This window comes from Bos indicus, chromosome 3 (assembly GCF_029378745.1).
Source record: "Bos indicus isolate NIAB-ARS_2022 breed Sahiwal x Tharparkar chromosome 3, NIAB-ARS_B.indTharparkar_mat_pri_1.0, whole genome shotgun sequence".
Lineage (NCBI taxonomy): Eukaryota > Metazoa > Chordata > Mammalia > Artiodactyla > Bovidae > Bos > Bos indicus.
Window position 1 is genome coordinate 61,420,947 of NC_091762.1, and position 17,489 is coordinate 61,438,435.

The following is a 17,489-nucleotide window of genomic DNA, read 5'->3' on the forward strand; positions in this document are numbered from 1 at the left end:
AATTTTCAATTTGTAGGTTTAGTCTAATTGACAGGAGTAATCTGATTCCCAAGATGATGCTTGAAATGACAAAGACTCAGAAAAGCCATTACCTTAATTGGAATTTACATGATTAAGAAACAAACATAAATTGTGTAATGTTACTAAAATATGTTTTTGAAAAGATAGCTTCTGTATGCTTAAATGTATATGGTTTATGCTTCTCAGAAACACCAACCAGCTTCTAAGTAGTAGAACAGACTGCAATCCGATTTAAATAGATCTTTTACAGGATGTTTTTTACTTAAATAGCTGTCAGTAATATGGTGTGTCAGTCACTAAGTCATATCCGACTCTTTGTGACCCCATGGATTGTAGCCCATCCGGCTTCTCTGTCCATTGAATTTTCCAGGCAAGAATGCTGGATCAGGTTGCCATTTCCTTCTCCAAGGGATCTTCCCCACCCAGAGACTGAAGCCAAGTCTGTTGCATCTCCTACATTGGCAGGTAGATTCTTTGCATCAGCGCCACCTGTCAATAATATAATTAGTTTTTTTTTTTTTTTAAACAAAGAGAAGCAGATATTTAATGCCTTCTGTTTGAGTGATAATAGGAAAAAAAGAGACTGCTGCTGCTGTTGCTGCTAAGTCGCTTCAGTCGTGTCCAATTCTGTGTGACCCCAAAGACAGCAGCCCACCAGGCGCCACCATCCCTGGGATTCTCCAGGCAAGAACATTGGAGTGGGTTGCCATTTCCTTCTCCAGTGCATGAAAGTGAGAAGGGAAAGTGAAATTGCTCAGTCCTGTCCGACTCTTAGTGACCCCATGGACTACAGCCTACCAGGCTCCTCCATCCATGGGATTTTCCAGCAAGAGTACTGGAGTGGGTTGCCATTGCCTTCTCTGGAAAAGGAGACTAGACCTTAGCAAAATTTGGTCAACCTGGCCTCTACATAAGGGAGGGTGTCAGAAGTACAGAAGAGAAAAAGGGAGAAAGGATTGTCTGAATATAGTTGACTATTACCAATCCTGTGGAATCCATGCAGATTTGTTCTCTATAGTTCTATTTGGCACATGAAAAGACTGTTTTAATATATAAAAATGTGTGTAGATACATTGAAAAATCAAAGATTATCTGTATATCCCAGATAATGACTCCTAAGTCCATAATTAGGGAGGTAATTAAAGATCAATATTTCCTTCATGTAAAACAGAGGTGGAAAGAGCATAGTGTAAATATTGTGTATAAAGCAACAGAAGTTCAACAGTTTTAAAAAGCAATTTAAAATAAAATATTGCTCAGCTTGATTTACATTATACATGTAATGTTGCTATAAATTTGGCCATTCTCATATTACAAATGTAATTCTACCACGGTTCACTGAAAGATTTTCCTACTTCTAAACCTGAACATCTTCTTAAAAATAAATGAACATTTTGGTTACTTTTGTTTTATTAACAAAATTAACATTTTGTATCTTTTGCTTTAAAAGCACTGTAATATCTTTCATTACTCTTCAAACACTATAGATAGCTAAATTTATTTTTACTATATTTCATTTAATCATTAATATAAGCTTCAGCAACCAAGAAACTTAGTTCAGATAATTGGCAATTTACTGAAGCATTGCAGATGGGATAACAGAAGTAAAACTCTCCTTTGGTCATTCTTTTATAATCAAAATACCAGTGCTCATAGTCTGAGACTTGCCATTTCAAAGAACATCATAGACAATTAGAGTAAAACTACCCAAGTGCTGTGTTTTTTCACAATCTCTCTTGGAACAAATTTTGATGACAAATATGGCACAGTGGTTAAGAACATGGGTCTGAGGGTCACTTAGAACTGGAGCTAAATTCCTTATCCTGGTTATTTCCTAACTGGCCTTGTGCATGCATTATCCTCTTTTACCCTTAGTCTCTTTTTCCCTAATATAGAGATGATAATAGTACTTACCTTACAGGAATATGCTGAAACAGATAATGTTACTAATGTATCAATATTAAGAATAGAACAAAGCAAGCTTTCAAAAATGTTATATTATTTGATGAATACTCTTTTATTTATTTTTTTTCATTCTTTTTTTATTAATTTTTTATTTCTTAAACTTTTTATTTTGTATTGGGGTATAACCAATTAACATGTCATGATAGTTTGAAGTGAACAGCAAAGGGACTCAGTCATGCGTATACATATATCCATTCTCCCCCAAGCTTCCCTCCCATCCTGGCTGCCACATAACACTGAGCGGAGTTCCATATGCTATACAGTAGGCCCTTGTTGGTTATGTTTTAAATATAGCAGTGTGTACAGGCAACCATAAGTTTATTCTCTAAGTCTGTGAATTTTTCTGTTTGTAAGTTCATTTGTATCATTTCTTTTTAGATTTTCCACATGTAAGAGATGTCATACGATGACAAATATTCTTTTAGTCAGGAGCTCTAAATTGTGTAATTTTATTGTACTCTGGGGTCATAGAAAAAACAAAACTAGATTAATTAAATTATTCAGGAAAATGTTACCTAGTAAGTTGATTATTTACATTTTGTTCTCTGACCTTTATCACCCTACTGATATGTGTATATGTATGTGTGTGGAGGAGGGTACTTTTCTGGGAGGGAGTAAAGTCTTTCCTGGTGGCTGCTGCCAAAGCAGGAGACATGGGTTCAATCCTTGGGTTAGGAAGATCCACTGGAGAAGGAAATGACAAGTCACTTCAGTATTCTTGCCTGGGAAATTCCATGGAAAGAAGAGTCTGGCAGGGTACAGTCTGTGGGGTAGCAAAGAGTCACACATGACTTAGCAACCAGACAACAAACAAAAGCTGTTGACTATATTATCTTACCCACTGATGATTTTTTTATTCCTCAAGGGAAATAAAAAAATACAACTTCCTTAATTTGGCATTCAAGAGCCTATATTCTGAGCTTCATTTTACCCACAGTAGGAGGATTAGTGGGAAGATTTTATAGCCTTCATTGCTGCAGTCAGTCCCAAGGCAATAATAGATGTTTATAAACTCTTTACTGAACATTCTGGATCCAGCCTCACCCCTGACCTATAATTTTACTGATCTAGTTTTCCCATAGAACATTTTCCTGTAGATTTGGAAGTAATTAACTTGCTACCAAGTGACTGGTTGGTCTCATTAAGAGATAGCACCCTAATCAGTACTCAGTATTGGTCTCTACTACTCACTTGGTTTAGGGGAAAGAAATGTAAGCAATTGAGTTCACGCATAACTTCATTTTTGTCACTGTGAATACTCTGTTCATGGGCCCCTTGAACAAGTACCACCATGGTTAGGGACATAAGCTGGCTGACATATACTGGTTGAATCATTTTATCCAGTGTTTGTCCAACATCTCTTCGCAGTGGGCACTTTCTAGTGGACATTGATATAAGATATAAAGATCTTATATTGATTATAAGATATATTGATGTAAGATATAAAGATATCTTTACTGATATATTGATTATAAGATATATTGATATAAGATATCTTATATCTTTAAAGATAAAGATATAAGATATAAAGACATCTTATATCTTTAAAGATATAAGATACAAAGATACTTAGTGCCCTCTCCTATAGGTCCCCATCTTTAAATCTTTTATCCCCTTCCTCTGCACTCTGCCGATGTGATTCTGGCATGTTGAACTTGTAGGCCAACTTTGTCTCTAAGCTTCAAGGAGATGTTACAGGTCCTTGTGAAAATACCGAATTCTGAATCACAGGAGACTGTCCTGCTATTTGTAAGTCTCCGTTGTCTTGTCTTATATTCTGCACTGCACTCAGTGGGTCATTTTAGGAATATTCTCATAAATACCCTGCCATTACATAGTATAAGGGTTCTTCAGATTTTTCGTGAATAATCCATACCAGGGACAGACTTCCCCTGTTAATGCCAGGACAAGACTTGATCTCATTTATTGAACATAGAATTGCTGATGCAGAGGAGTGGAGCAAGTACAGAACTTGAGGGGGGGGCAAATATCCTTCTGGCATGGACCTCATATGAAACCTTTGAATATGTCCAGACAAGGGGAGTGATGTTTTCCTCTGCCAGTGATGAGGGAGGTATAGAGGTTGAAAGTTCTCAAGCACACTTACCTACTAAATGGCTCATCTGAGTCCTTGATGTCTCATTCTTCCCTACATAGCACTGAATTTGGCATATAAGACTTTTGAGGGCTGTGAACTGATATTTGTTTGTAGTTACACCTCTCTTATGATCAAATGGTGAGCCTAACAGTTAGCACATCTTGCACTTCAGCTGCAGAAGAGGATCTCAAACACTGCCATGAAGGCTTTCTGCTCTCACAGCTCCGAGCTGATAGTTGGTTGACCTAAGGCTGTCATTCTCTTTCTTCAAGGCATTTACTTAAGTTATAAAAAGTTAATCTGCTCCACAATTCTTATATTTATCCTCATATATTTAAAGTTCTAAAGCATTGGCTCTTAAACTTTACACCATGTTAAAATCACTTGTAGAGCTTTTTATTTTTATTTATTTATTTTTTTTTACTTTCTTTTTTTTTTCCTTTTTTTTTTCTTTAATAGAAAATTATTTAATTAGTATACATGTGTTCCCCATCCTGAACCCTCCTCCCTCCTCCCTCCCCATACCATTCCTCTGGGTCGTCCCAGTGCACCAGCCCCAAGCATCCAGCATCGTGCATTGAACCTGGACTGGCATCTCGTTTCATACATGACATTTCACATGTTTCAATGCCATTCTCCCAAATCTTCCCACCCTCTCCCTCTCCCACAGAGTCCATAAGCCTGTTCTATACATCAGTGTCTCTTTTGCTGTCTCGTAGACAGGGTTATCGTTACCATCTTTCTAAATTCCATATATATGCGTTAGTATACTGTATTGGTGTTTTTCCTTCTGGCTTACTTCACTCTGTATAATAGGCTCCAGTTTCATCCACCTCATTAGAACTGATTCAAATGTATTCTTTTTAATGGCTGAGTAATACTCCATTGTGTATATGTACCACAGCTTTCTTATCCATTCATCTGCTGATGGACATCTAGGTTGCTTCCATGTCCTGGCTATTATAAACAGTGCTGCGATGAACATTAACACAGGGTTTGAAACCCCCAATCCCCGAGTTTCTGATTCAGTAAGTCTGGGAAATGGCATAAAAATCATCATGTTTACCATTTTCCCTTTTTACCATTTTTCCAGGGGCTTCCCAGGTGGCACTCATAGTAAAGAATTCACCTGCCAATGCAGGAAACATAGAGATGGAGGTTTGAACCCTGGTTTGGGAAGATCCCCTGGAGGAGGAAATGGCAACCCACTCCAGTACTCTTGCCTGGAGAATCCCAGGACAGAGGAGCCTGGCAGGCTGCAGTCCAAGGGGTTGCACAAAGTTAGACACAGTTAAAGGGACTTAGCATGCATGCACACACCAATTTTCCACATGATGTTAATGCTGATGGTCCAGAGACGACATTTTGGGAATCAGTGTGCTAAAACTATTGAAAGCCAGCACTTTCTCTTCCATTTCACATCTCAGTCTGTCATTGATGTGAATCTGTGTAATTAGATGTTACATCATGCCTCAATGAAGACATACCAGTTTTAGTTTGTATCACCCAAATGCAGACTCTGCACAGTGGTTCGGGTGCAAGTGGTTTATCTGGGAGATATGTAGGTCTGGGTACATTTAGGGGATAGGACTCAAACAGAAATTTAAGCATGGAAAGCATCATACAAAGAAGTATAAACTGTAAAATGAGATTGGAGTAACAGAGATTAGCTAAAACTAAGGAATAAAGAGAATGCTATAAAATGTGGAAAAGGTAGATATAAGCAGCAGACACTAACTATCCCAATGCTTACATGGAGCAACAAAGAAAGGTCCTCTAGTAGAGTGCTTCCACTTCTCCACCACACACACATACAAACACAGACACATCCTCAGGTCTAAGATCCAGACCTCGCTGACCAGGTGCACCTCTGGCTAAGTGAGTTCAACTGAGGCAGTGAAGATGCCCAAGGGGTTCTGAGAGGAGCCACCTACAGGGAGATACTGTGCCAATGCCATTTCACTTCAAAACTGCTTTAGGTACTGCCATGAAAAACCTTTCATGGCAGGCACTGTGCTGGAGGGACTCTGCTGCCAAACCACCTGGGGAGTATGCCAGGAGAAGTTGTTCACGGAGTTCTGACTGCCAGGTGCCCTGGAGCATCGTATTTTGTCATACATAACTTACCTAAAGAAGCACACTGAAACCAGGAGGAGACACCCCCTTCCTCTCCAGGGTGTTTCTCCATCACCCTCTACTGAAACAGCTTAACACTGGATCAACTGGCAGAAGACAAACTCTACAGGGCTCATCTCCATTACCCAAATCAGGAAATAAAGCCTAGATTTGGAGCAAATAACTTGATAACTGGCATAGAAAGCAAAATGTGAGAGTGATGAAGTTAGACAGCAAAAGGAGAAGAGTCATAGAACTTCTTTATTCATGAGAAGGGGACTCTTCTAGGAAGCTGGAGACTCTATCCACTGAAGATCATCTGACAGAATTTCTGGAAGAGAATTCAAAGCTACTCCATAAAAGGAGAAGAAGCCTAGGTTCTCACCCATAAATTCCCTTCTTCATTAGTTGGGGATCACTCTTATGGTTGTTCCCTGGCTTGTACTTCTGGTCTACCTATGTGAACCTAGGTTAGGCCTCACTTGAAGTCAGGAGAGAATCAGGAAGTGGTAGGTTTACATGGAAACTTTGTGATATCACTCCTTGGCTAGGCCACTGGATGTAGGTGGCATGAACAGCATAGACTGTGCCATCTTGAAATCCTAATAAACTAGGATTTAATTCACAAAAAACTAAAATAAAGTGGAAAACAAAAGAAGTGTACACCCACAATTCATGATAAATAAAGTTGTTTGGGCATTTCAAATGGTTTGTATAAATTCTACTACTTTTGTCCAAGTTCTGAGACTTTCTAATACTGATAATGGTTGTTAACAGTTACTGAATATTTACCATGTTCCAGGCCCTGTTCCAGCTGATTTGGTTACTTCATATCTTGTTTATGGTAAAAAGAAAAAGTTAGATACTATTATTATTACTGTCACAGCTAAGGAAATCTTGGTTTAGAATGTTTAAGATTTAAGAATTGCTTCACAACCCAGATAATCACAATGGTGTGATCACTGACATAGAGCCAGACATCCTGGAATGTGAAGTGAAGTGGGCCTTAGAAAGCATCACTACGAACAAAGCTAGTGGAGGTGATGGAATTCCAGTTGAACTATTCCAAATCCCAAAAGATGATGCTGTGAAAGTGCTGCACTCAATACACCAGCAAATTTGGAAAACTCAGCAGTGGCCACAGGACTGGAAAATGTCAGTTTTCATTCCAATCCCAAAGAAAGGCAATGCCAAAGAATGCTCAAACTATCGCACAATGGCACACATCTCACACGCTAGTAAAGTAATGTTCAAAATTCTCCAAGCCAGGCTTCAGCAATATGTGAACCATGAACTTCCTGATGTTCAAGCTGGTTTTAGAAAAGGCAGAGGAATCAGAGATCAAATTGCCAACATCCGCTGGATCATAGAAAAAGCAAGAGAGTTCCAGAAAAACATCTATTTCTGTTTTATTGACTATGCCAAAGCCTTTGACTGTGTGGATCACAATAAACTGTGGAAAATTCTTCAAGAGATGGGAATACCAGACCACCTGATGTGCCTCTTGAGAAATTTGTATGCAGGTCAGGAAGCAACAGTTAGAACCGGACAGGGAACAACAGACTGGTTCCAAATAGGAAAAGGAGTTCGTCAAGGCTGTATATTGTCACCCTGTTTATTTACCTTATATGCAGAGTACATCATGAGAAACGCTGGACTGGAAGAAACACAAGCTGGAATCAAGATTGCCAGGAGAAATATCAATAACCTCAGATATGCAGATGACACCACCCTTATGGCTGAAAGTGAAGAGGAACTCAAAAGCCTCTTGATGAAAGTGAAAGTGGAGAGTGAAAAAGTTGGCTTAAAGCTCAACATTCAGAAAATGAAGATCATGGCATCCAGTCCCACCACTTCATGGGAAATAGATGGGGAAATAGTGGAAACAGTGTCAGACTTTATTTTTCTGGGCTCCAAAATCACTACAGATGGTGACTACAGCCATGAAATTAAAAGAAGGTTACTCCTTGGAAGGAAGGTTATGACCAACCTAGATAGCATATTCAAAAGCAGAGACATTACTTTGTCAACAAAGGTTCGTCTAGTCAAGGCTGTGGTTTTTCCTGTGGTCATGTATGGATGTGAGAGTTGGACTGTGAAGAAGGCTGAGCACTGAAGAATTGATGCTTTTGAACTGTGGTGTTGGAGAAGACTCTTGAGAGTCCCTTGGACTGCAAGGAGATCCAACCAGTCCATTCTGAAGGAGATCAACCCTGGGATTTCTTCGGAAGGAATGATGCTAAAGCTGAAACTCCAGTACTTTGGCCACCTCATGCGAAGAGTTGACTCATTGGAAAAGACTCTGATGCTGGGAGGGATTGGGGGCAGGAGGAGAAGGGGACGACAGAGGATGAGATGGCTGGATGGCATCACTGACTCAATGGACGTGAGTCTGGGTGAACTCCAGGAGTTGGTGATGGACAGGGAGGCCTGGCGTGCTGCAATTCATGGGGTCGCAAAGAGTCGGACACGACTGAGCAACTGATCTGATCTGATCTGATCTGATGTAAGTCTCCAAATACAGAAATTGTTGAAGCTTTCTTTCCTGTGGCCCTTGGATTCCTAATCCCACATTGCTAATTTCATGGCTGCAGTCACCATCTGTAGCCAGATGCATTGTGTTTGCTTTGTACAGAGTACTTGCTCAGATAATGTTAATCAATAATGATGGCCCTCAAAATGAGAACTCTAGGGCCTCTCAGATGGCTCACAGGTAAAGAATATGCCTGCTATTGCAGGAGACCTGAGTTTGATCCCTGATCCAGGAATATCCCACTTGCAGCAGAGTAAACCTGTGAGATGCAACTATTGAGCCTATGCTCTAGAGTCTGGGAGCCACAACTACTGAGCCCACGTGCTGCAACTAATGACTCTGATGCGCCCTAGAGCCCTTGCTCTGCAGCAAGAGAAGCCTTTGCAATGAGAAGCCTATGTACTGTAACTAGAGAGTAGGCCCTGCTTGCCACAACTAGAGAAAATCCTGCACAGCAATGAAACAGCACAGCCAAAAATAAAGTAAATATTTTTTTTAATTAAAAATATAGAAATCCAGAATTCAGTTGTCTAAGACATATCAAGCAACATTTTCAGGTACGATTAACATTAAAAGTTGCCAGATTTGTCTCCTTGCTTCTATATCTTCAGATTCAAACCATTCTGCACACCATCAACTTCTCGATAGTTCTGATATTCTTTTTTTATATCGTCTCTCTGATACAAATCAATATATTCTGACTAAATCCTGTTAATTTATTCTAGTTCAAAATATTTTTTTCATCACCTAATCCCTCTAGGACTCTTATTCCTAACTAGTTACATACTTCTTTATATTATTGTTATTTATGTCAATATATCAGTGTTAATGTTATATTTTATGTTATGTCTATTTTCATGCACAAAATAATAAACTCAGTGAAGTCAGGGATTATATATTATGAATCACTCATATTTGCTCCTATGCCTACTCCATATTAATTCAGTGAGAACTGCTTGAATAGGCATTGTTAAAAGTAGGAATAGCAACAACAAGGCACCAGTTTTTTTTTTTTTTTTTTCTTTTCTTTTTTTGTCTTAAAGAGAATTAATGAGAAAATCCCATTATCCAAATTCAGAGTGTACCATTTAATCAAGGTTCTACTGTACTATTCTCTTTCTCTTTTCTGAGTAATTAAAGCCCTCCCAAGCAGATTAAATATGCAATGATAGAGTTTTCCTTAATTTTATTTTATATCTTAAATTCAACCAGTATTAAGAAGAGATGTTCTGATCCCCCAGTTTGAATTAATTGCTTCTACCTCCAAATAGCTCTTGTAGCCTTTAGTTTATACCAGCTCAGTGAACACCACAGAACATACATTACCTTTCATTAGTCATGCATGTACTTACTCTTGTTTCTCACTAGGCTATGAGATCTTGGAGTTCAGGAACCCTGTGATTTTAATTTTGAATCTACAAGCATATCTAGCAGAAGGAATTTGTACATAGAGACACTCAACTATAGAATGGGTCCAGTTTTAAGTTATTGATATCTGGAAATATATCAAATACTCACATAAGACTATCTGATGCATTGATCATCGACACTTTGAATGCACTTGTGGCCCCGGGTTCCTCCTAGGGCTACGCCTGAACGTCACCTCATTTAACTCTTAGTGGTGGATCACTTGGCTTGTGCGTCAATGAAGAATGCAGCTAGCTTCGAGAATTAAAGTGAATTGCTAGAGTATCTGTGTATGGCAAGCAAAATTTGATACTTTCACATACTCTCATATTCTCAACTTCTCAACAATATAAAATGTAGGTGTAAATAGGGAAGCACTCTTTCAGAGGTGAAGGTTGGAATAACATTTTTAAAACTCCAACTACATATTGTATCTTCCATTGTATGTTTTATACAATCATTCTATTTTTTACTAATTGTCCAGGGCATAAAATGTACATAACTATGCTGTAATTGACTGTTATATTCCTATTAGTAAAATGAGGCTCAAGGAGGTTAAGAGGAATTTATTTATTTAGACAGTGCTGCCAGAGCTGAAACTCAAGTGTTTTTGTCTTTGTTTCCAGGACGCACACTGCTGTGTCTAAAACACAAAGAAATAAAAGGCAAGATTCTTGACCTCAGAAAATTTACAATCATATTTATGAACTGATTCTGAAGGCCAGTAGAATTGGGAAGAAGCAGCTTAGATGATTTTTTGCAGGTCACCATCAGAATCCTGTAGAAAGGCTCTTTCGAAGAGACTTGAAATGACCAGCATTGAGCTGTGGACCAAATGCACAGTTAGAAAAATGAGTGGATAAATTGCCTTCCAACTCTCCAGACTCAAATAAGAAGCCAAGGGAATAAGGCTCACAGAAAACAAAACAAAACAATAAACAAACCAAAATAACAAAGACTGAGAATGCACTTATTTCCTTTGCATGAAGTCAGGCTCTTCTCTACCAAGTCAACAGAGGTTTGACTTTGCAGCTCTTAGCGGGAAAGCGAGCACTGTGAGGGCTTCAGAGAGCACTGAGCTGTGGAAGAACTTGTGAGCACACAGAAAACAGCCTTAATCAAAGAAAAACAAGAAGAAAAGCAGGGAGAGAAGCAGAGAGGCAGAAAAGGAGGGAAACAGGCAGGCCTGAAGGAAGAAGGAAAGGAGAAAGCACAAAGAAGAAAATGAGAGTTAAGAGTGTAAGAAATTTCAGTAACAAAAAAACAAGAATAGTGTTGGAGAAAAGGGGAACAATGTCATGCTCCACCGTTACAATCCGGAGAGGCAGAGAGGGCAATTCTACTGCATGCTTTATTAAACTGTCTTCTCCATTTCTCCCCAGGCTGGACTGCACAGAAGAAATTCATTAGCTCCATTTAAATGCACACCCCAGAGCCTACCTTCAGCTTCCAGCAGAGCACAACACATTTCACATTGGATAAACCACTATGACTCTAGAGAATAAATTTTTTTAAAACTTAAATCAGCCTTCATGGAATACTTTATATTGTTATGATTTTTTTTCCCCTTATAAGTGAAGAACTACTCTGTAGACAAAGACTGGGAAAAGTCATTATAAAAAACAATTCATAGTAGAGAATTTTGTTGTAATGAGATCAACAAGACACTAATGCTCTAGGTCATTGGCCTGGGCTTAGAAGTAATTTTATTATTGCAAAGATTTTTTCAATATTGTTTCTTGTTAAAATAGAATTTAACTCTGCAAATAAACTTTCATCCATTTACAACTCACAAGTGAAGACCAGTAACCCATGCTTGAAACTTTAGAATCATTTTTAACTCCTCATGTGTGACCCCCCACCACATCCAATAAATGTCCAAGTCTTTTCTCTACTGTTTTTTCTGTTGTACCTCTTGGATATTCCAACATATCCTTTCAGAGTATTGTACCTGAGCTGTCTCTAAAATGTTGACAATCCTTTGCCTCAGATCTTCTCTTGCTGTAAGCTTCAGAGGTTAAATTCTCCATTCTCATGACTTTAATTACCATTTATACTATCCATTCAAAGTATCAGTTCCTGACTATCTCTTAAATTTTGATAGTCTTTTGCCTCAGATGTTTTCTTATTGCAAAATTCAGAGGATTAAATTCTCCGTTCTGATGACTTTAATTACCATTTATACCTTGGTAACTTCTACAATTATATTTCTAGTCCACACCACTCTCATCAGATTTATTTGCATATTATCAACTATCTTCTAGTTATTGTATATGGATGTAACACAAAACAAAGCCCAAAGCTGAATTTTTTATACAAACCCAATGGCACACTTTCAGCTCCTCCTGTAATCCTTGACTCAGAGACTATGACCTCACATTCATTTAATGGGCCAGACCAGATGCTCTTTCCTCTATCATCCATCATTCAAATTACCACCATCAGAAATACTTTATTAAAATGGGAAAGTGATGCTTCCCCAACCCTGGGACCCAAGTACCACCAGGTAGCAACAGTAATCACTGACTTGTTGAAGTGACCTCCTTCTAATCTCAGCCTCAAAGATGGAGGGTATAGACTAGGGAGGGATTCTTGTATGGAAAACAGGAATAATTGATTCCTAAGATTTTGTGAGAAAGCTGGAGAATTTTCAGATAATCCTGTAGAAATACTTTGAGAAAAGCAATATCTAGCAAGTAAATCTATAGGGACTCACACTACTTTTTATAAGTTATTTCAATGAAATGGGACATCATTCTGGAGTCCTACCTTCAGCTTCCAGCAGAGCACAACACATTTCACATTGGATAAACCACTATGACTCTAGAGAATAAAATTTTTTTAAACTTAAATCAACCTTCATGGAATACTTTATATTGCTATGATTTTTTTGTCCAAAAACTGGACAAAATGATGATGTTATTACAATTAATTATTACAATTAATCGTGAAGAGGAACTAAAAAGCCTCTTGATGAAAGTGACAGAGGAGAGTGAAAAAGTTGGCTTAAAGCTCAACATTCAGAAAACGAAGATCATGGCATCTGGTCCCATCACTTCATGGGAAATAGATGGGGAAACAGTGGAAACAGTATCAGACTTTATTTTGGGGGGCTCCAAAATCACTGCAGATGGTGACTGCAGCCATGAAATTAAAAGACTCTTACTCCTTGGAAGGAAAGTTATGACCAACTTAGATAGTATATTCAAAAGCAGAGACATTACTTTGCCAAAAAAGGTCCATCTAGTCAAAGCTATGTTTCTTACAGTAGTCACGTATGGATGTGAGAGTTGGACTGTGAAGAAGGCTGAGCACCGAAGAATTGATGCTTTTGAACTGTGGTGTTGAAGAAGACTCTTGAGAGTCCCTTGGACTGCAAGGAGATCCAACCAGTCCATTCTAAAGGAGATCAGTCCTGGGTGTCCTTTGGAAGGAATGATGCTAAAGCTGAAACTCCAGTACTTTGGCCACCTCATGTGAAGAGTTGACTCATTGGAAAAGACTCTGATGCTGGGAGGGATTGTGGGCAGGAGGAGAAGGGAGCGACAGAGGATGAGATGGCTGGATGGCATCACTGACTCCATGGACGTGAGTTTGAGTGAACTCCGGGAGTTGGTGATGGACAGGGAGGCCTGGCGTGCTGTGATTCATGGGGTAGCAAAGAGTCGGACACAACTGAGTGACTGAACTGAACTGACGTGTAGAGTCTTCTCTTGTGTTGTTGGAAGAGGGTGTTTGCTATGACCAGTGCATTCTCTTGGCAAAACTCTATTAGCCTTTGCCCTGTATCATTCTGTAGTCCAAGGCCAAATTTGCCTGTTACTCCAGGTGTTTCCTGACTTCCTACCTTTGCATTCCAGTCCCTTATAATGAAAGGACATCTTTTTTGGGTGTTAGTTCTAGAAAGTCTTGTAGGTCTTCATAGAACCGTTCAACTTCAGCTTCTTCAGCATTACTGGCTGGGGCATAGACTTGGGTTACCATGATATTGAATGGTTTGCCTTGGAAATGAACAGAGATCATTCTGTTTTTGAGATTGCATCCAAGTACTGCATTTTGGACTATATTATTTATTATTTTAGAGAAGTCTAAATACAAACTAAGTAATTGCAATTGTTGAATTTTTATCACAGTGATATGTGGGTGATGGGTAAAAAGAAGCAAATTTGATAAATTAGGATGTTTGTCAATGCAGATTTGCTTTTAGAAATGGGCAAATGTACTGCCTAGAGAGTTGCCCAGTAACATTTTGAGAGTAAAGAAGGACTGAATCTATGCAATTCAGAACTCCTTGGAAGTCAGCAGGAATGAGGAGAAACTGTGGCATGTACTTAGCTTTCATGAGCAGGTCAAATATTTAGAAATCATATACAGCCCTGGGAAATGGGGCACTCAGGATCCAGTCAGTAAGCTGGCTTCCTAATTAGTAGACTGACATACAGAACATGCTTTACCATCATGTATCCTCCTAATATCACCAGAATCTTATATAGCAGCCCAAAATAACCAGATGCATTGAAAGGCACTTGAAGAGAAGAAAGCTGCTTTCACCAGGTATTCAGAGCAGATGCTATCCATTATTGCCCCTACATCAAGAAAGATCTTAACACTTAAAAAAAAATCAACATTTTTTGTTTTGACACTATACACCCTACTAGGTTGAAAAATCTTTAAGATCAAGCTACACTGGCTCTACCTGAGAGTAGGCAGCTTATACAGGGTGAACCGCAAGAATACCATTAAGACCAGCATATCCTATTTCAGTAAACGTGGTTCAAATGGAATAGAATTTCTTTAAAGCAGACAGAATTTGCAAGTTATGTGAACTTTTATGTTAGTGGCCCTGTATGTGTGTTTCTTTTCTTCTGGTAAAGTAAATGAGTCATTTGCCTGAATCCTATCCAACCAGTCCAAATCACTGCTGATGTTAGCGTTACAGGCCTCTAGTATGAATGACTTATTTGTAGCCTGTTACCTGTCAGAAAGGGAATTTTCATTGGTTCTCCACAAGGGACCATAGGAATTCAATGTCCCTGATAGTTTTTGAAACAAGAATTCACCTTACAGTCAAAATTTATAAAATAATGAAGACATTTTATTACCTATGTACTTTCTTTTTCTGTTGTTGCTATAATTTCTGGCTCCATAAAGGTTTTCCAGTCATTACTTTCAGGTCTTTGCCACCTTCTTTATTTTAAGGACTTCTCTCTATCTAACAGACTTACAAAGTCTAATAGATATAGGAAAGTATTCTGTGTAAAGGTTTTTTTTTTCTTTTTCCATTACACAATCAATTATCAAACATTGTGAAATACCCAATATGCTTTTTACTTTTACATCTTTAGATTTTTCAGACTAGAAAATTATTTCTACAATTTTGGCCCTGGAGACCCAGAGAGCTGGCAGTGTTGCAGATGACAGCATTTCTTGGCTGTGACATCCACCCCTGACTGCCTGTATTTCTCCTCCCTGAGCTTAATGGGAACCTTGAAGCCACAGTCAAAACACAATAAATGCTGGTCTTAGCCCTCCCTTCTGCCCCGTTGATACTTTCCTGAATATGATATGTTTGTTTCTATTTCTTCTTTTATCCTTTTTCTTTTTTACTTTTGTGATTACCTTGAGAATTATTTCTCCTAGTTCCAAGAGAGCAGCTGCTGCTATAAAAGTCCACTGAATTTTATCCCTGTGACAAGGAATCTTATGCTGTCATAAAGATACCTTCAGTATCCCTCTGCCTCCTTAGGCACAGGAGAAGGGAGTGCAGCAGGAAGCACATAGTTGCAAACAGCCTGAGTATTGCCAAATACTCGAGAACCCAGGTCTGGCTGGTGGTCAGCCCAGGCTCTGGCATCCAGCCACAGAATGCTAGGAGACCTGGAGGGAATTTCAAGCTATTAAAGACTCGAGCTGATGCATTTTTTTTTTTTTTTTTGCAGTAAAATTAAAATATTGGTGTCTAGTTGATATTGATGTTACATTTTAAGGTTTATTTTCTTTCATAGAGCTTTTTGAAAGACTACCAATCACACAGCAATTCAGCAATTGGTAAGTGATTTTATTTCTACAGGTCACCTGAGAATTATGTGCATACATAAATTAACACAGAGCCAAAGTAAATCATCCATATATGATTTCCAAACCACCACTTCATTTTGTCAGAGTGGATTTGATGTAACATCATAGCATTTATTAAAATGCCAATAATTGTCTCCTGAATCCTATATTAAAATCTTTACCATCACTACTTGTGATTCGCCTGACTAGGAACCAGCAGGCTCAACAACATTGTCAAGTCCCTCGATAAAATATTCTACATGGCAGAAGATGCTGTGCACACCCAGATTAAGACCCAAACTCAGAATCAAGCTACCACCAGATAGCCTGGACTCAGTACTTCTGCTCTAACATCAGGGTCTGTCAGATTCACTAAGTCCAGTCTTTCTATGTGACCTGTTTCCACAACTAAGATTCATTCTTTTCTGAGTTCTGTTAAATGACCTAGCAATCTGGCTTCTTCTTACTCAGTTCTGTGGATTGTTTCTTTTAGCATCTGAAATCTCATATGCTTATGGAATCTACCATTGTGTAAGTCTTGATGAAACATGGGTCCCTGATAGGCTGCCAAGAGGGAAAAAAAAGATATTTGCTATGTCAAAAATAGAAGAAGCAGCTAATGGGAGTTTACATGTGATTTAAGTTTGCCCCATTGGATTCCTCCTGCCAGGACATTTGAAATACATGACCAAATAGGCAAGAATGATTCATAATTTGTTTAGGCAGCAGTAGTACAGCATCCTTAGCAGAGTTATGGTGGCAGCAACAGCCCAGCTTCCTTGTTCCCGTCCATTTTCTAAGCCTGGTGTTCTAGGCTTAGTTGATTTTAGTTGATTACAACCAAGAAACAAAAAAGCAAACCAAGAAACCAAATCAAACAAAACAAAGACTTTGCTTTTGCAACCCTGACCCTGAATAGCCATTAAGTCCAGCTTCCTTGCTCTCATCTGCATAGCCAACTAAATTTCTCAGTGCCATCCAGGCTAGAAGTCTCCCCATATGCCCAAACCACCAACTATCTCATTGTGGACTCCGTCAATGATTTATTTTATTCAGATTGGATGTAATTGTGATTAATTTCACCTATTCATTCTGTGCCTGCTGCTGTAGATTCATCTTTCTCTGGAAGAATCTGCAACTGCATCAACTCTTCCACGACTAGACCTGTAAAAGAGACTGAGAATGTCAGAACCCAGCTTCTCTCTGTCTGATCCCATCTTAGGAATGACTCTTTGTGACCCTGTGGACTATACATGGAATTCTCCAGGCCAGAATACTGCAGTGGGTAGCCTT